This window comes from Notechis scutatus, chromosome 11 (genome assembly GCF_049901735.1).
Source record: "Notechis scutatus isolate UNSWTSFEM ecotype Mainland chromosome 11, rNotScu1.2, whole genome shotgun sequence".
Taxonomy (NCBI): domain Eukaryota; kingdom Metazoa; phylum Chordata; class Lepidosauria; order Squamata; family Elapidae; genus Notechis; species Notechis scutatus.
This window is the reverse complement of record NC_142019.1, coordinates 10,568,311-10,589,495: the sequence shown is the minus strand read 5'-3', so window position 1 is coordinate 10,589,495 and position 21,185 is coordinate 10,568,311. Positions and strand designations below refer to the sequence as shown.

The following is a 21,185-nucleotide window of genomic DNA, read 5'->3' as shown; positions in this document are numbered from 1 at the left end:
ATTTCCCGGGTTTACAATAGTTCCATCATGCAGGAATTAGCATTCCAGGGGTAAAGAAACACTAGCAATTCAGATACAATTTCCCTATTACAATTGCCACCACCATGAAAGCAGATGGAGAAAAGCTGGCAGACTGTGAAACACAATTTCATAGTGGGGAGGTGTTACAATCTCACTATCTCCCCGACATTTCATTGACCATGCAATGGAGTCTGTCTATGTTTTGGAAATGAGCTTGTCGGAATGGAAACTATTTTCAAACTATTTCCATTCCGATATGAGAAAATAGCTAAATCTACCGAATATAATTTCCAAACAGGAATATACCTATTACTGGCTAAGAGACATATACCCACCGTGCACTCTTATGAAAGTACAACGAAAGGAAAATATCTGGAATGGAAGCAATTTGAAAGAGTGGGTGTTCTTTCTTTCTTTTTTTTAACAAATGAAAGCAAATATACATGTTCCAGGATAATGTTGCAAGATCCAATCTGGGTCAGTCACCAGGACCAAAGATTTAGTCTTCTGAGCTTTCAGATTCATGCTGGGAGCCCAACCTCAGAGAACTTCTCTCTACCAGAATGTGTGCTTTGAGCCTATTTTCTGTATGATATTATATGGTGCCTGGTTGTGTGTGGCTTTTTAGTTGTTGATTGGTGTACTGATGGCTAGCAATTGCCATTGGTTGTTGTTTCCTGGTGCCACCAGGTCCTTGGCTCCTAAGTACCTGATAAACTGTGTTTATTTAAGGTGTTTCCCCAAATTAAGTTAATAAATCCATTTAACACTGAGAGAGTTAAAATTGGTCTGGGAATCAGTTTAGATTCAGTCGTTTTGTTAAAAAAAAATTGGGGTAACAGATAACAAAAGACTCAATAAAGAAATCTTCGCAACATGCTTTTATGTGTGAATTGCATATCACATTATACCCTGTTTTTCAGTCATTTTTGGCATTGATACAAATAATTGTTGTAGCCAATCTAATTAACATCACTTCTCGCATTTCCCTCTCACTAGGTAATAAAACACACATTTACTAAATAGATGCCACTTCATTTGAAAAACTTTCAGGTTAAATTGATATAAGGCTAAAGCCTTAACTGAGTGACATTGCAATCCTGTACATGCCTTCTTTAAGTAAACTCCCCTGAAGATTTAGCTCTTTGATATAGCAAGTCTCCTTATTGTATACAGTTTGCTAGACTAATAATTTTAAGAAATTTTGCCCACAAAACATAATTCTATTTTTTCTTTTAAAAAAGAGATACTTTGATGTTTAAGTGATTATCATGTCAAAATCACTTTGGAAGAGAGTCATTCTGCTTGGAAGGTATACCTTGTAAGATGAGACTAAACATTTTACATTTTTATAAGCTGCTATAGAAAGGGACTATTTTTAAAAAGTTGATCAATCAAAGCCATCATTTGAGAAGGCTAAACATGATCAAATTTTTAACAACTAGCCAAACCTTAATGACTAACAGATTTACTCCAACAAAAGCAGTTACGAAGTGCAGTTCATTTTATCAGATAGATTATTGGATTCCCAATAAGAATCCATGGAAGACAAAAAAAAAAGGAGAATTGGTAATGGTAAATTTATCACTAGGTGCTCACTCCCATTAAATTCCTTCAAAATATATCTGCAGGCAAAGTCCTTGGTGCATCAAGGTTATTATGTTATTCGTGTGTCCCTCAATCTATCAAGTGTTTATTAATATCAGCAGCTGTATGTTATTTATACAACACTATATACCTTATAGCTATTGCTTAAACAAGTACATATGAAGATTGTGCAAAGCTTCAGATCTGAAGATGCTTGGAAGCATCAGGTTTATGCCTACAGCACACTTCAGAAATTTCTTAAATCAAGGATTTAATTCTTTTCCTAGAATGCAATTGAGGATGATGGCAAAAGTCCAGAAGTGAAATGCAGCACTGATTTGCAATCATCTACTCCACATGGAAACATATCACCAAAAAATATCACTTGAAGTCAAGATTGCCAAACAGAGGCTGTCCTACTTTGGTCACATCACAAAAACTGACTCACTTGAAAGGTCAATCAGCAAGAAAAAGGAGGTAAGTTTTATGACCATTTTTCATGAGCCATGGTGGCGCCGTGGTTAGAGTGCAGTACTGCAGGCTACTTCCGCTGATTGCCAGCTGCCTGCAATTTGGCAGTTCAAATCTCACCAGGCTCAAGATTGACTCAGCCTTTTGTCCTTCCAAGGTGGGTAAAATGAGGATCCAAATTGTTGGGGGCAACTATTCTGATTCTGTAAACCGCTTAGAGAGGGCTATAAAGCACTGTAAAGTGGTATTTAAGTCTAAGTGCTGTTGCTATTGCTATTTTTCACACTTATGACCACTGCAGCATCCCCATGGGCATGTGATTTACATTTGAATACTCGACAAATGCTTCATATTTATGGCAGCTGCAGTGTCCAAGGTTCATCCATATTTTCTGTGTGTGACCTTCTGTCTGTGTGACCTTCTGGCAAGCAAAGTCCATGGGAAAGTCAGATTCACCTAATATCATGTTACTAATTTAACAACTGCAGAGATTCACTTAAGAAACATGGCAAGACAAGTCATAAAATGGGACAAAACTTACTTAATAAATGTATCATTTAGCAGCATAAATCTGGGCTCAGCTGCAAAGGATGACAGCAGGATAATTACGGCTGTTCTGAAGGAAGCTGTGAGACAGAGGGGCATAGAGATAGTGCTGATTCATAGAGTGGCCAAAAGTTGGACACAACTGAATGGCTGACAATGATGGTGATATGGCATTGATGGGAAAGACCTATCAGATGACTGAGAAACAACCTTCCTGTGCAGTTTTAGTTAAAGAAAACACACACACACCCATAAACACATCCATGCATAATCACACACACATGGATTATTCATGCATGGTTGCTTCCTATTTGAGAAATGGGCTGATTTTGTCTTAATTACAAGCTATGACAAATAACGTCCCTAGGTAAAGAAAACAAAACAGAACAAGAAAAGGTCAGCTTCCTAGAGATGCCCAGAAAAACAATATTCAGAAAATAAAAACAAAATACTAACTGAATGAAAATGAATAAAGCTTTTCACTTGAGGAAAAAAAATGCATATATACAAATACAAGGTGATCTATTTATCTATCCATCCATCTATCTCAAAGCATTGGAAACACAAAACATTTAAATGGCTCTTAAACAATTAAGCCTGCTAATTAGAAGATTATGGGCTGGCATAAAAGCTACCAAGTCTAGACATCTTTGCCTTGTTTGGGAAGAGTGATGTTCCCAGTTTGCATAAACAATGGTTCTCAGAAGAAATCCTCCTTCAGAGAATTCCCACTGACCTTTTCATTCATAATGAAAGGCCCCTAATAAAAACATTATTAATAATATTTAGCAGTTAGGTGGCATTAAGCTTGTTTGAAATCTTCTTAGACAACCTGTGTTTCATTGCTGATTTTGGAGCAGGATATTTAACAAATTGCCCAGATGTTTTCACACATCTATAATCTGTTTACTGTTGCACTGATCAGGGTTTGTAGTTTTTAGGTTGGCTATTTTTGCTCATCCTTTTCCATGGTTAACTAAACCACACATTGCCTTAATTTTCTGAGTTAGCAAAACATGTTAGGCTAAAACTTGATTGCCTTGTTCTGCACTATGTCATGAAAATATGGTCAGTAAGCGAGAATTCTTTTTCTACAATGGAGATCAAATGAAGAAGCATAACATTTGAGGGTGTCATATTCCACATATATAATTGCCCAGAGCAGCAGTAACTTTCCTAAATTAATTCTTTTTAATTTTTTAATATATTTATGCCCTCAAGTCAGTGTTGACTCCTGGTAATTGACTGAATTTGTCCCTGCTGTTTTCTTGGCAGGATTTTCAGTTTGTCCTAGGGCTGAGAAAAAATGATTGTCCAATGGTGTCCCAAAGGTAATCCAGCTGGCTTTGTGTCCAAGGTTGGATTAGAACTCATGGCCTCACCATTTCTAGCCTGGTGCCTGAAACACTATACAACCCCTCCCCCTTCAGCTCTCTAATTCTACAGTTCTTTAAAAAAATTAAAATATGCAGTTGAGGCAGCAAAAGAAGAACAAGTATTTCGACTAAATTGTTCACTTTATGCCAGCAAACACTGGTCATACAAATATCAGCAGAGTTTTAAAACTCCAGAAATTATAGATGGAGAAATATTCAAAGAATCATTCTGCATGTCAAATGAACAGGAATCTAAGCCCTCGGCCACCCCCAATAGGGAGATGGGAATCAGAGATGGAAATCAAATGTCATTATTCTAACTTGCGTCATTTTGCTACAAGTCCTTTCCCTCCGGTTGTGAATAATAAGTCTGCCACTAAAGAGGCTAAGTTGTAAGGTCACTAGAGAGGCTGATCTGCATAAACCTTTTACGGCCTTTTGGTACGTGCAGAAAAGCCCCCGATAAATAGCATCTGGTTGCTATTCCAAAATGATTTCAGGTATCCTGCGCCAATTTTTGTTTGGCTCCATCAGATCACAGTTGGCCTTTCTAACAAGGTATCTGCCAACTGCCATCTCTGCACCTTCTGAAATCAACAACTCCTCTACAGATCAGAAATGAACACTGACAACAGCCAACAAGCCTACCTGTGAAATAATTCTGGACAACAGTAGCAAGCCACAGTCAGAGAAAGGGGGAAAAATATCACTGCAGAGGTAACACAGTAGTTACACAGTTGGAATGGCAATACAATCCGTATATTGTTTGGGGAAAGAAGACATCTTTCTAACAGTAAAAAAGAAATTTAATTTTAGAGCTAATTGTTGAAGATGGGCTAGGTTGCTTCAGGTGAAGACTACACAATTTTGAGTTGTATGCCTATGTTAGACCAAGGGTTGGATTTATTGACCTAAATGGGCATTTCCATTCCATAATTTCAGTCTGTCTCTGGAATGAACTGGGATCATTTGTAAAATGAAGATTTCTTCTCTACTCTTGAGAGAATAACAGGTCAAAAATGCATCCCTGGGGGATCCTTGTTAAGATACATTATGCCCAGGAAGGACATCACTGGATCTCCATGCTTCTTAATTTCTTATGTGGGCAACTCATACAACATCAAACATCCTAATAGTGTCCCATTACATGCTTTTACTTCTTAAAATCAACCACAGTAGTTTGCAATCTATCCCTGTGTCCCAGCAAAGTGTACATATTGGATGGTGTCCCCTATGACATACCACCAATGACCTCTTGTTTGCGACGGAGGAGATAACAGCTAGTCTCCAGCATGCTACACTGTGTTGTTGGATCAGCCACAGATACTGAATAAGTTTCATGGAATTGTATGGCTTCTCTCCAGAGGTGGTATTCAGCAGGTTCTGACCAGTTCTGGAGAACCGGTAGCGGAAATTTTTATTAGTTCGGAGAACCGACAAATACCACCTCTGACTGGCTCCCGCCCCATCTATTCTCTGCCTCCCAGCTGTTCAGCTGGATCTTCTTTTGTTGCCCTGCACAGGAGAACGGAGCTGGAAAGCAGGTTAGTGGGGTGGGGAGGGAATGGGGATTTTGCAGTATCCTTCCCCTGGAGTGGATCCCTCCCCTGCCACACCCAACAAGCCACACAATGCTCACCAAGTCACACCCACAGAACCCGTAGTAAAAAAAAATTGAATCCCACCATGGTTAGTGTCCCATTACATGCTTTTACTTCTTAAAATCAACCACAATCATTTGCAATCTATCTCTGTGTCCCAGCCAAATGTACACATTGGATGGCGTCCCCTATGACATACCACCAATGATTTTTTGTTTGCGACGGATGAGGTAACGGCTGGTCTCCTGCATGCTACACTGTGCTGTTGGATCAGTATAGCTTCTCTCTATCATTCTCTCTGACAGGACACTGCTGTTTTTACTTGGAGTTACATTCAAGTATGGTGGTCCAGAATAATATCATGGTTTTTTTTCTGTGACTTGGATCTGGTCTATGTTTCCATTTCATCTTTAGTTCTTGTATTTTTCTTAAAACCATTTTTAAAACAAAGTGGAAGGAATAGCATTATTTGTTTATTCTTAAAATTACACATGGGTCTCTTGGTTAAATAATTGTAACAATAAATCTAATGTGAAGTGCAACACCCACCCATCCCTGCAGGAATTACGAACATCAAATGTAACATCTACAAATATGCACAGCCACTGGTGTAATTAAGATATATAACTAATTGCCACCAAACGTATATCAGAATCATACAGACGATTTCACATTATTAGCAATCCAGATGTCAGCCGTCCAACCACTCTCACAGTGAGATGAAATATGTCAGTTGAAAAAACGTAGAGGGATCACACGGACACACAATTAGAAAGCCTGTGCAGGCATTAAATCCATGGGCCACTTATAAAACCCAGGATGAGGAAATCGGAAAGGTTGCAATTCCCTGATGATTACTTTCAACTAAAGCTGATTGCAAGATTGGGTGTTCCAATTAAAATCTGATTAAGTTCCTAATGTGGCCATTTCTTCAAATGCTTCCAGAATGGCGGTATTCATGAAGCATGCTTGTACATAATTTGTTCAGGATGCCGTGCTGCACTTGGAATCCATTATAAGGTAGAAGGGCCATGGCTAATGTGACAATATTATTGACAGTCTAATGCACTGAGGGGCTAAATCTTCCTTTGAAGCTGCCAAACATCAGGAGATGCTCACCATTTTTAATTTCTAAAAATGTACATTTGGTTTTGACAGTCCCTGGGCACCATCCAGTGGCAGCACATAATCAAGAGGTCTCTGGGTACTATGTTAACACACACACACACACACACACACACACACACACACACACACACTTTGTTATAATACACATTGTTCAGTTCTGGTTTTAATATGGTTTATGGATCCAGCAAATGTGGTTCGTAAGCTATGATTTATGACTTAGTGATTGTGGGGATGCCACAAGAAGTTTAAAGTTGTAAATCACTTTTTTTCAGCGTGGTCATAGCTTCAGATGGTCACTAAATTAATAGGTATAAGATGAGGATTACTTTTATTATGGTCTATATTTGGGTACTTTCGAAGACATGGCCATGTTTGCTTTGAAACCTTAAAACATGAGTCAAATATTACAAGGAGGGAAAGGAAATTACATGCTGTGTTAATCTCATTATAAACAGATCTGCTAGAAACTCATCTATTTCAACTATCAGAAGCAGCCTTGCTTTCAATGAATTGCCAACAAACACAGCCACGGGAAACCTTGAGGTTTAGCTGTCTTTACAACAATCAGATTAATCAGGGCAATGGAACTGAAGGGTTTTGTATGCTGGGACCGGACCAAAATGAGTCAAACTCTAGGCTGGACCCTTTTTTAAAAAGAGAAGTCAGTTGATATAAGTTTGAAAATTCTATTTCCCCACCCAAAGGGGCTTCACTTTCTTCTGAGAATTGAGAACTAGAAGTTAAAGGAGCTCGCTTTGGCTGGATTATACAAATTCCTCACGGTTTGGTTTTCAAGTGATGAAAAGCACTGCTATGGAACCTTATGGCAGGTATCCACGAACATATCCCAGATCCTAGTGGAAAAGAAAGCCTAAAGAGAACTGGAGGCTTTGCAGCAGTGGTGGGATTCAAAATTTTTCACTACCAATTCTGTGGGCGTGGCTTATTTGGTGGGCGTGGCTTAGGTTCACATGACTGGGTGGGTGTGGCTTGGTGGCCATGTGACTGGGTGCGTATGGCCAATTCAATGTCACTCATGTCAAGAGGCGCCTCGCCTGGCTTTGTACTTTCATGGACCACTGAAAGGAGGAAATGGCTCACATGCTTTGCCCAAGAGGGTGATAGGCAACAGGCTTTTAGGGAGCTGCCAGGAAGAGCTGGGGAGGGCGGGCAATGTATTTTCCAAAGCGCCAGAAGATAAACAATATATTTTACAAAGCAGGATGGAAACTGAACACAGAGAAAAGCAACCTAAAAGGAGAAACTAAGGAGAAACTTCCTGACAGTGAGAACAATTAACCAGTGGAATTGCTTGCCACCAAATGTTCTGGGTGCTCCAACACTGGAAGTTGTTAACAAAAGACTGGACAGCCATTTCTCTGGAAGGTCCCTTCTATGTGTTATTCTGTTATTCTGACACCTTTCCCAGGACCTCTACTCAGAGTTTGGCACCCTCAGTTTTCCTGCCTGAGCAGGGGGTTGGACTAGAAGACCTCCAAGGTCCCTTTCAACTCTGTTAAACACACATGTATTTATGCTCTGGACTATAGACATGTAAACCCTGAAAAATACCTGGGCAAAAGAAAGACAATAAAATCACTCTAGGTGTAGGGATAGTGAAAAATATTAATATATGATAAATAATGGAACAATTAAAAATAATAGTACTGAGTTTTCTCTCTCCCCCTCTTCCTTCTTCCTTTTTTCTTTCTCTTTCTCTTTCTCCCCCTTCCTCTTTCTTTCTCTCTTTCTTTCCCTTCCTCTTTCTTTCTTCCTATTTTTCTTTCTTTCTCTTTCTTTTTTCCTCTTATTTTTTTCTCTCCCTTCCTCTTTCTTTCTTGCTCTTTCTTCCTTTCTTGCTCTTTCCTTCTTGCCCTTCCTCCCTCTCTTCCTTTCTTCCTTTCCTTCCTTGACTCACACACACACACACATACACACCTTTTCTCAGAAGAACTCATTGGGCAAACTCCAGAGCAGTGAGCAGCAGGACAATGAAGAAACCAGCAGCCCCAGAACATCCATCCGCCCTCCCTTTGGATGCACATGGGTGGCGGTGGTGGGAGCGGTGGGCGGGGGTACCCCGAAAGGCAGGTAGAAAGGAAAGGGAAAGGTTTCCTGTTTGCATTCTCTGCTGCGCTGGAGATGGGGCTGAGAGGGGCAGGTGGGGATGCCCTGAAAGGGAGGCCGGGAATCCTGGGGCTGCTTCCCATCGCTGCGCTGCAGCCACTGCTGTCCCTTCCTCCCTCTGGGAGGAGACGCCCCACCTTGGCCTCCTCCCGTGCAGTGGGGGGAAACCCGGAAAGGCCCGGGGGGGGGGGTGAGGGCCTAGCGCGACGCAGGCTTACCTGTGAGCAGGGCAGGCAAATCAGGGCTGCTCAGTTGGGGTGCAGGCACCATGTGGGGAAGTCAGGTTAGGCAAGCCGCAAAGGGGCCCAGCGTGCCACATAGGAAGGGAGGAGTGACTGGCGGAGCAAGCGGCAGGCAGGCGAGCTGCGCGAGCGAGCGAGCATCAGGTGGGTGGGGCAAGTGAGGGACCGGGGACCGGGGACCCAGTTCAGGGGCATGGCCAGCCAGAAGTCGCTACCAGTTCCGCAACCCACACCAAATTCTTGCTACTGGGTCACCAGAACTATTGCGAACCAGATGAATACCACCTCTGCTTTGTAGGAATAAGAGCAGAAGAGAGCAAGAGAGGGAAAATAAAACTTTATATTGAGCAGCGATTTTTCCACCCACCACCCGCCCTCCCCTGCCTCTTGCCTTAATCTATGCTGCCAAAGCACTTCAGCTGCAACATTAATTCGATACCACACATTTAATTATACATTATTTGGAAGCAAATTTATCCGAGCAGAGGAAAGCACCTTTGGGAACCTGGTTGCTCCCTCCAGTTTTGCATGCCTAGCAGAAACAGCAGCAATGGTGGCTAATGGTGGGAGGGAAGAGAGACTGGGAGATGAAAGAGAGAAAGAGAGAGAGATTGAGAGAGACTGAGAGAGAGAGAGAGACAGAGATGGGGGATTGAGAGAGACTGAGAGAGAGAAATTGAATGACAGATACAGAGAAGAGAGAGAGAGAGAAAGGGAGAGAGAGAGAGGCAGAGACAGAGATTGAGAGAGAAAGACTGAGAGAGAGATTGACAGAAACAGAGAGAAAGAGAGAGAGACTGAGAAAGATTGAGAAAGAGACACACACAGAGAGATGGGGGATTAAGAGAGAGAGAGACACACAGAGAGAAATTGAGTGAGAGAGAGAAAGAGGGAGGGAGGGAGGGTGAGAGAGAGAGAAGGAGAGATTGCTCCCTCTGGAAGGAGAGAATAGATTGGTTTGTTTTAAAATCATCTGCAATTGACATGCCATCCACTATCTCCAAGAAAGGAAGATGTCAAAAAGAGATATGGTTGCTCTTCACAGCAAAATCTGCTGGCTGTGATTTGATCCTCCACCTCCCACCAGCCATTTTCAAATCCCACCCCCCCTAAACCCAACTGCTTCCAACCTGTCCTCAGTGATATTTTTTTTAAAATGGAAAATGTTGAGTTCAACCAATTCCCCCTTACTCTCTTTATTTCCCCCCCCTCTTTTTTCTCCTCTTCTATTTTCAGAATCAGAAAGGAGTGGACTGGATGGATACAATGGGGGAAAGATTCCCCACTGGGACCCCCAGGGGGTACTCAGATTTCAAGCTATGCTGCTTTAACAATGGAGTAATCAGATGCCTTCTGGCATCCTATTGCAGATGGATATTCTCAATCAAGCTCAGTGCTGAAAGGTTTGAGAGCTTTTAAGAGCAGGATCTCAGCTCAGAAAGGTTGAGGATTCTCCTTCAGAAACTGAGAATGCCATCAATGGGTTATGTAAGATGCAGGTCTCTAAACCTTTGGAAAATGTGGCTGCAGATAAAGAGCTCTATTTAAAATCAATCAATCAATCAGAATAGTCCTAGAAGGGACTTTGGAGGTCTTCTTGTCCAACCCGCTGCTCAAGCAGGAGGCCTATTTCAGACAAGTGACTGTCCAGTGTCTTCTTAAAAGCTCCCAGTGATGAAGCACCCATAACTTCTGAAGGCAAGTTGTTCCACTGGTTAATTGTTCTCACTGTTAGGAAGTTTCTCCTTAATTCCCAGTTGCTTTTCTCTTTGATTAGTTTCCATCCATTGTTTCTTGCCTTGCTTTCTGGTGCTTTGGAAAATAAGTTGACCCCCTCTTCTTTGTGGCAATCCATCAAAAACTGGAACACTGCTATCATGTCACCCCTCCTCCTTCTTTTCTCTAGATTGGCCATATCCCAGTTCCTGCAACCGTTCGTCATATATTTTTGTCTCCAAGCCCTTAATAATCTTAGTTGCACTTCTTAGCATTTTTCCCAAAGTCTCAACATCTTTTTTGTAATGTGATGATCAAAACTGGATGCTGTATACAAATATATGCATGATTATTTATTATTTTATTAATATTTGTATATATCATTATGCGTGTGTGTTGGTTAATTTATGCATGTTACATACAGAATATATGCCTAGTGACAAATTATTTAACAGACAATCAGGGCACAAAAGATTTCTGCTTCTTCCCAATATACTTTAGATATTTGGAATATCACCTATATGTTTCTTTGAGAGAAGAGAGAAGGCCCCAAAAATGTAAAGTGGTGGTTATGTGAATAATATGGGTATTTTGATAGGAGACAATATATGCTATGGTCTGTCTTCCTTATTTTTTAAAAGAATCCAGAAGAAAATGGAGGTATGCTAAGTACATAGACTATTTTGAAAGCTGACAGCTTCAATTTAGAGCATCACTTGAATAGAGAGTTTTCTGCACCTGTTTTCTGTTATCTAGTACTCATCTGGATGTTTATAGTCTAGATTTTGTGGTTGTGATTCCTCATCATCAAGAAATGAGCCAAAATCTTCCCTTTTCTTCAAGCAAAGATTTTTTTAAAAATAAAATCAATTGTTCAATGACATATTTCTAGCTTTTAGAGACAAATATATTTCAGTTGGTTCCTTAAAGAGTTGAAATAACTGTTTGATTAAATGATTTGGACTCCAAATTATTTGGACTACCTCAGTTCCTTCTGTCCATATGCAGAATCTCTCTCCATATGAACTATGTGATTTGAATATTTGAAGTGAACTGATTTACTTACAGAAGTCTAAATCAAATCAGATTGAAATATCAGTTGCAAATCCAATCCAACTCTAATCAGTATTCAGATCGGATTATGCCTGATTCCCTATTCACTATTATGCGATTAATCAGGGGTGCTGCTGTTTGATTAGCAAGGCTTTAAATTTACTACTCCATTATATTAAATCATAGTTCCGCTTTATATGAGTAGAATAATTGAGTAATTTAAATAATTTTTAAAATATCAGTTATGGAAGAACAAAAGAATTATGCCATGAAAGAGAAGAACAAGCCCTGTTGAACCAGAAGTCATGGACATGGATATTCATATAGTCACATGCAAACACATTTATTTAAATAGACATTGGTAGCTATATAAAGGTGGAAAAAAATTATAGTGGTTAAAATTAAACATGGCCATTCACTTCCCTGACATTATAGTGACATTTTCAGGGGAAGAACTTTAAATCACGTAGATTTTTTTAAAGTTTTGGTTTAACTAATAGCAATAGCACTTAGACTTATATACCACTTTGTAGTGCTTTACAGCATTGACTAAGCAGTTTACAATGTCAGTATATTTCCCCCCAAACTTGGTCCTTATTTTACCGACCTTGGAAAGATGGAAGGTGAATCAACCTTGAGCCCCATCAGGATCAAACTCCAGACTGTGGGCATAGTTTGCCTATAATCCTGCAGTTTAACCACTGGGCCACCAGGCTTGGACATTAATATTGTCAAATCTTTCTCCACAAGTTCTAGTTTTCCTCAGGCATAGAAGTACCAAAAATGTTATAAGGAAATGTTGATCGCTTGCAATTTTGGGTGGGGATGAGAACAAGAAGTGTATTCATAATCACTAATGATGAAATTCTGTCTCAGGGCAGTTTGTTTTGCCAATATTACCTGCTTCTCTGTCCCCAAAATTTCTCTTGCACCCCCAGGGACTATAGAACTGCTAAATCTTGTCACCATCGAAAAGCCTACCTTGATGGTAGAAAGTTCCAGAAATCAACCCATATGGTGTGTTTACAGGAAGTGTTGAAAAAGCCTTCTCAGTGTTTGTTATAATTCCATTAAGAGCCCTGGTAGCACAGTGGTTAAATGCAGTATTGCAAGCAAACTCTGCTCAGTTCAATCCTGATGTGGTTCAAGGTTGGCTCAGCCTTCCATCCTTCTGAGGTCAGTACAATGAGGACCCAGATTGTTGGGGGCAAGAGGCTGGCATTGTAAACTGCCCAGGGAGTGTTGTAAAGCACCATGGGGTGGTATATGAGCCATGGTAGTGCAATGGTTAGAGTGCAGTACTGCAGGCTACTTCTGCTGACTGCCAGCAGTTTGGCAGTTCGAATCACATCAGGCTTGAGGTTGACTCAGTAAAATGAGGACCCAGATTGTTGGGGAAAGTATTCTGCTTAGAGAGGCCAGTAAAGCACTGTGAAGTGGTATGTAAGTCTAAGTGCTATTGCTATATATGTCTAAGTGCTATTGCTATTATAATGTTTTGGCCACACTTAACTCATTTCTAGCTTCCACTTCTCTCTTCACTTTACCTTGTTTCAGCCTGTCTTGCATTCTGGTGTCATTTACAACTGGAAGTTCTCTCTCTTACCTTGTGGTTTGACAAAACGCTATTTCAGTCTTCTGCTTTTCTGAAGTCCCAACTGGGCTCTCTACTCCATTCTCTCTCTGCTTTTCTTGGTTCACCCCATTCCACCCTCACATCATCTGTTGCACACCCTCTTCCTTTTCATCCCTCCAACATAGAAGGGAGACCCCAAAGGATGAGTAATGCGTGTTTGTGTGAAACCTCTTGCCATTCTTCAACCCCAGCATCTAAGATTACTGTGGCTTAGCTGCTTTGGCAATAGTTATGAGAATAAAAATTGGGCCAGGAAAGAATGGAAAGTGCCTGTAATGGGGGAGCAAAATTACAAGGATATGAGCTATAAACCAAGTTAGCAGCTGCTCCCAATTAAATTAAGTGTTTGATGGGCACTTGTATGATTTGGAATCAGAGGACAAAGAGCCTGATGTTCTCTACAGTTCATGTTTCTGGACTAATTCAGATGTTTCACCCAGTGCGTAAGGCAGAAAGTCACTGGGACCTAGTTTAAAAAAAACTTGCTAGTATTTCTAGAATTTGGAATGGGCCACTTCAGCAAAAGATAATGTTAAGGAACACCCCTCTACATGCCTTCTCACATAAGGAATAGTAGCTAGACTTAGGAATGCTAGAAAAACTCAGCTTTGTGAATGCTTACTGAGAATGACATGGGCTGTTTCTTATGAGCTCACATCTCGGTTAGAACGTAACTTATCCAGTAGCTCATAAAGTTTAAAACATGCATGAAAATATGATTGTCTACCCTGACATGAGCCTAGCCGAAGCCATCTTGGAAGCCCCAGGGTTGCCACACCACAGTGGGAGGGGGGAAATAGGAAAGAGGTTTTGTAGCCAAAACAATAAAGTTTTCCTGTGGGAACCAAGGACATCCTCACAGGTGGCTGGCCAGAGGAGGAGCCAATAACCAAGCAACCAGCCAGCACTTGGATTGGACAGTGTGACCAGTGACTTGGGGAGGAGTGGGGAGGAAGGAAAAACTTTTATTTTTAATCAAGTGAAAGCCGCAGGAAAACTCAGAGTGGGCTTTCACCAGTTGTGCCAATATGATGTAGCCAATAAACTGTTCTTTGAGGACCTTGCCTGCCTCAATATTTTGCTTTCTATGACTGCATTACTTGCAATGCTGACAGTGATTTGGAATTAATGTTTTGAGAAGTGAAGGCATCGCTTTCCTACCCTTTGGACAAAGAACTGCAGGTAGCATCCTCCTTGAGGACTTTTGTATATAGTTGTTCTCCCTACTTGTAAGAAGAATGGGATATTCTCAACCTTTCTGCCTGGTGTGCTAATTATTATGCCAAAGCACCTGAAAGCAGGACAAGAAGCAATGGATGTAAATTAATCAAGGAAAGAACCAATCAAAAAGACCTAAGGTTAAATTTTCTGATAGTGAGAACAATTAGTCAGTGGAACGACTTCCCATCAGAAATTATGGGTGCTCCAACACTGGAGATTTTTAAGAAGAGATGGGACAACCATTTGTCTGAAAGGGTATAGGGTTTCTTGCTGAGCAGGGGGTTTGACTAGAAGACCTCCAAGGTCCCTTCCAACTCTATTATTCTGCTAAAGATCAAGGTATATATTGGTACTTGCTGTAGGCCGATATAGAATTTGAACATCTTATTATTCAGGGCATGATAAATGGGTCAGGGAGTTTCCATTTCTATAATGTATCCACCTAAAAGAAAAACAAGGCTGAAGAAGGCTGTTTCAGACAGTGGGTGGGAATATAATCTTAAATTCAATATTATTTTCCTTTCAGAGAGATGTAGGAGTTGGATGAATGCTTTAATGATGAAGGGATAATGTGATTAGGAAGAAAGGGATTTTAAAATAGGGTTGCATAATTGATTCATCAAGATGTTCTTAAGGATGTTCCAATAAAAAAGAATATAAATAGCCCAAGCTTGAACTGTTGGCTTCTTGGTGTTTCCTGAGTTGGAACTGTTGTCTTCCAAATAGTTCATTATCTGGCTATCTATGGGTGGGGTAAGATTGGCAGGACAAGCTACTATATATAATCAGCCATCAAACCCCACTCTCTCTCACGTTGATGGTGTTAACTAACTGAGTAATGAAATGCAATAGAGCCAGTTATACTTGACAACTGACTCCTATTTATGACAGTTGTAGTGTCCCGGGGACATGTGATCCCCCTTTGCAACCTTCTGATGAGCAACATCAATGTGGAAAGCCAGATTCATTGAGCAATCATATTACTAATTTATAACTGCAGTGATTCACTTAATGGCTATGACAAGCAAAGTCATAAAATGGTGCAAAATTCATCTAACCACTGTCCCATTTAGCAACAGAAGTGTTGAACGCCATTGTGGTCATTTTTGGAGGATTATGTGTATTTATATCATTATCTATTTATTTTATCCCTTTTCCTCTGGGATCTCAAGATATCCCATGTCCAAGATGGCTCACAGGGCTGTTTGATGGACAAAAGGAAAGCAATGATTTACTTAACAACTATGGCAAGAAAGGTCATAAAATGGGACAAAACTCACTTAACTACTATCTTGCTTAGCAGCAGAAATTTGGGGCTCAGTTGTGGTTCTAAGTCAAGCACTTGTATTGGTCTTAGAGCATGCAACTTGTCAGACTGGCTATTTCAGGTCAGTTTAGTACTCTTTCAAAAGTGCAGCTTGTTGGGCCAGTAGCTAAAAACACCAATCCAACCTATACTTGCCAATCATTCCTTTTTCTGCCCCTCCCCATACATCTATTAGGGAGAGTGAATGGAGATTGCTTTTTCCACCTGCAAAGCAATTATGGGAGTGAGGAAAAAGGAAACAGGAGCAATCCACCAATCTCCTTCCTTAACTTAGTTTACATTAAAGTGGTGCATTTAGCACCAATCATGGCTACATTGCCACAGTGGCACAGTGGTTAGAATGCAGTACTGCAGGCTACTTCTGCTGACTGCCGGCTGACTGCAATTCGGCAGTTCAAATCTCACTAGGCTCAAAGTTGACTCAGCCTTCCATCCTTCTGAGATGGGTAAAATGAGGACCCAAAATTGTTGGGGGCAAGAGGCTGATTCTGTAAACTGCTTAGAGAGGGCTGGAAAGCACTGTGAAGTGGTCTAAGTACTATTGCTATTGCAGATTAACTCTGTCCGCTGCCAGGAGTTTGATCCTGACTGGTTCAAGGTTGATTCAGGTTGTAAAGTGGCATATACATCTTAAGTGATATTGCTTCTGCAATAGGACTCGATGGTCAGGATAGCCAATTTTGCACCAGCCTCATTTTCAGCTAGTTAAAGGATGGGTGGATAGCATTTTAATAGAGCTGTTCTGCCCTCAGTGTCAACTATGCACTGTAAATTAGGAAGAGATTCCAGCCTTCTAGCATCTCATTTTACATTCCTTTAAAGAGTGGGTAAAGAGCCTTTATCATAAAGGCTGACATTTATTTATTGCTAAGAATGAATGTCTTTTGTATAGAGTACCTTCAGTTTTTTTTCTACACCAGAGAAGAATACAGCCACAGTGGCAAGAAAATGACTTGTTTCCTGTGGCATGTTTATTCCAATAGTTTAAAAATGCTTCTTTAATGAACATGGATAGATAGATGTTTGCCCAAATGAACATTGATGCGTGGTGATTATGAAGAATTTGGCCCACTCAGCTTGGCCAGTGTAGGAGGGACTGAGACAGAGTTTGCCCCTGAGAAGGTGATTAATAGAGTCATAAATTTTGAGTTTGCTGTTTTCTGGGGAGGGTGTGGGTGTGGGTGGGGATAATGGTACTTTTTTTTTTTAAAAAAAGGAAATCCTTCAGCAATCTGTATAAATGCCTGCCTCCTGATGAAGATTTAAAGTGTGTATTTACAAATTAGAGCTTGAAAAATACTGCATGTGAAGCTTATGTATAGATTTATGACACTTTATGTATCTCCACCCCTACTTTCAAAAGCTTTTAGAGAGGGCAGCTCTTCCTCAAAATTCTAGATAGCTCCACTGTGTATTCTTGATTTCTCAAAGAATTTCACTCTGTTATACTCTCTGGTCTTGGGGCATCTCATTGCTCTGGAATGCAGAATGTAAAACGAAAAAGCTCTAGAGATTATTGTTTTTTTAACACGTCAGTGGAACATGGAAAACCAACCAATATCCATGGGGCTCATGCACCTCCTTAAAGCTGTGATTTGCTTAATCATGGTCTGCTAAATGAAGCACAGATAGCTTGTTTCTGAAACAGTACAGTGATCCATAAATTATGGATTGTAAGCCATAAGGGTAGAGTTCTCAACTACTTGAAGTTCCGTGTCTATGGTGAATTATGAAAGACTTTCAGAGATTCAGAATGGACACTTTCTATATCTGACCTTGGGTGTTGGAGATTTAATAGAGTGGGGAAAAGTTTTTTTCATTCAAAACAGATGCTCAACCTTTTTCCTGCCGCTCCCCAGCCCATGCTATTTTCCCAAACTGATTCCTCCTTTTACTGTAATTTTTGCACAATGAAGAATGTTCAGAAAGAGGGAGAAAGAGAGAAAAAGAAAGAGAAAGAGAAAAAGAAAGAGAGAGAAAGACAGAGACAGAGACAGACAGAGGAACTAGAACCTAGGCTGGTATGGAATCTCTATTGCATCTTCTGAAAATTCAGTTTAAATATTTAAGGGTTGTGGGATAAAGGACAAAGGATGTTATAATGCTTCTGTCAACTCATAAAACAATCCTATGCCTGTTTTAGTGGTTGCCATAAAAAAAGTGGGGGGAGGAAATCTGGAAGAGTAGTGCAGCAGTTTGAAAGTAAAAGTACATTCCAACTCTTATCTTTAAAAGATTGTAACTAAGCTACCAGAGCTTTTGCATTCGAATATATTTAATTGGAGAACGTGATTGATGACACCCAGCCCATGAATGTGCTCAATTGGAGAATCTGGTTTATGAGACACTCAGGGGGGAGGGGGGAAACAGTGTCACAGGTGACTGTAAATTATGTATGCCAGAGTTGGCTTCATATGAGTCATGCCAGTATGTTGCCTCTAATAAATCCTTTGAAGTTTTTTTAAGTTTGGCTCAAGATTCATGATTTAATTAGGGTGATTGCTAGAATCCTGACAGCTTCATTGTATGGGGTAACATTATTCCATCTCTACTTTTCATATGCACACAGATAAAAAATGTTATAATCAAACAAGAGAACTAGTCAGAGCTTAATAAATATGATGATACTATAGAAGATTCCTGTTGGGTCTTCATAATCAGATTCATGTTTAACTGTCTTATAAAGTTTGTGTGAAATATTTCTGTGTCAACAAAGTGTTCTCCTGGATATTAAACTGATGTTGACATATGTTGCGGAGTACATAAATTGATGTATATGGGGAAAGAGAAAGAGAGAGAATGCATGCACATCTGGAGCCATCTAGGAGGCACAATAATGGCAGAGTTCAGAAAACTAATTCTTGCAAAATGAAGCCACACACACACACCCCACACAAAAAAGGCCAATTATTTTCTCCTATCATTAGACTTAGATTCATTTTTAAAGAGAGAAAACCTCTTTATAAGTTAGAATAGAATAGAATAGAATAGAATAGAATAGAATAGAATAGAATAGAATAGAATAGAATAGAATAGAATACTTTATTGGCCAAGTTGTCATATTTTAGACCAGGCATTGCACAAAAAGTTACTATAAAATAATATGATTGGCTATGATTGTTCCAGGGAATAAATGATCAGCAGTAGAGAGATGTTGATTAACTTAAAAAAAAGAGGGAGGGAGAAATTAAAATTATCTGCAGGAAATGGATGGTACATCACAGCACATTATCTCTGAGAAGGAAGAGAAAGAGAGGGATGGAGGGAGAGAAAGACAGAGACAGAGACATACATACATACAAACATACATACATACATACATACAGACAGACAGACAGACAGACACATACATACAGAGAGAGAGAGACACACATGCACACACAGAGACACAAAGAGAGAGATACACACACACACACACACACAGAGAGAGAGAGAGAGAGAGGGAGGGAGAGGGAGAGGGAGGGGAGAGAGAGGGTTAAGGGGATGGGAGGAAAAAGAAATGGAGAGTAGTGAGTAATGTGTTTTTTTTTTCAGTTCAATTCCAGCAGTTTAAATAATGAAATGCAGCCAACTTCGGTCCCTTAGCTTTTTTCCCCGTTTCGATGTCAAGTTTCATCTTCTAGGCTATTAATGATTCATAGCCTCCTCTTTTTTATTTTATTTTTTAACAGAAAAATCTTTCTTTAGACAAAAAAAAATAAAATAAAGAAAACCCACCTAAAACTAAGCCAGAATGTACAAGTAGGAAGGATAGCAGCTGCCTGCTGAGTGATTCTGGCTGCCCAGCATCTCCTTCTGCTGAGGCCAGACAGGTCTTGTGGGGATGCCCACCCACCCGACTCTTAACATTTATTTTTTGACATTTCAGTCTATTGGTCAAGCAGAGTTGCCTTCCTTGAAATCAAAGACATAGACGTGGGCTTTCCAAACCTTCAGCTCTCCTGGGATGTCTGGGAAAACAAACTCGGCCAGCTGTCCATCTTAACCATTCTCTTATCCCCATATCAGCCACAAAAGTGAAATTGCCCTTTCTGACTAGGCCTGCCCCTGGCTTCCATCAAGCAGCCATGATTCAAGATCCGATTGCTGCCTTCCTTCACACAAAGCTCGCCCTCATTCAATAGAAAGGAAGACCCAAGCACTGAAAGGAGCTCCAAAGAAATTGGTTGCTTGCTGGACAAAGGCACCACATAGAAGATGGGTAAACAGATGTTCTAGCAATTAGGAGTACAGAGCACAGAGCTTCTTTTAAATCTGACCTCTAAGAACCCCATTCAAAATTTAACTTCAAGCCATTGAATAGTGTGAGTAGAGCTTTCATATACCTTTGAGTAAATCTTTACTCAGAAGTTGTCTTTGTGAGAGTCTCTTACTTATTAATCAGTGGCATGGCTTACCTTTATGTGGCACAGCTTACCTCCATCCCTGGAGGCTTTGAAGAAGAGACTGGAAAGCCATTTGTCTGGAATGGTATAGGCCTCCTGCTTGAGCAGGGGGTTGGACTAGAAGACCTCCAAGGTCCTTTTCCAATCTTGTTATTATATGTCCTATGTTCTGCTTGGATTTTTACACCTTTTGCTATTGACAATCCATAAAGGTGAGCAGTAATTAGGAGAAGCTGGAAGTCCATTTTCCAAAGGGCAGATTTTTCTAACAGAACAGATCCCATGAAAGAAGAGGAAACCTCTACTCCACTTCCAAGATGAGTTGTTTCTCTAATTTAAAAAATCCTAGTTCTTCAAATTGGGTGGTATGACAGTTCCTTCAAACATTTCACATACTGTATAATTTGCAAAATCCTTCTTGCCCTAACAATAGAAGGGCTCCAGGCAAGGGTGCAAGCATTGAAGAGGTCAGCATTGTTAAACATTATTATGATTCCAACAAACTGGCATAATATCTTAAACCATGACAACACTTTATTTATCCATTTATTAATTAATTAAATGTATATGTCCTCCCATCTCACTTTCGAGCAAGTCTGGGCTATTTATAAATTTAATAAATTTAAATAAAGTAAATAAAATGTTAGCATGTTCAGGATATTTAAGATATTCAAATATGTTGCACAACAAAAAGAAAATTATCATCCTGGATTTTAGGACAATCTGGCTTGTATCAAGGGAAAATATC

At 40.1% G+C, this 21,185-nt stretch overlaps 1 protein-coding gene across 3 annotated transcripts in view; it reads right to left on the bottom strand.

The window, feature by feature from the left end:
• NTRK3 (neurotrophic receptor tyrosine kinase 3) overlaps positions 1-21,185 on the bottom strand; it is a 430,772-nt gene that overhangs the window by 63,261 nt on the left and 346,326 nt on the right. The window lies entirely within an intron of this gene.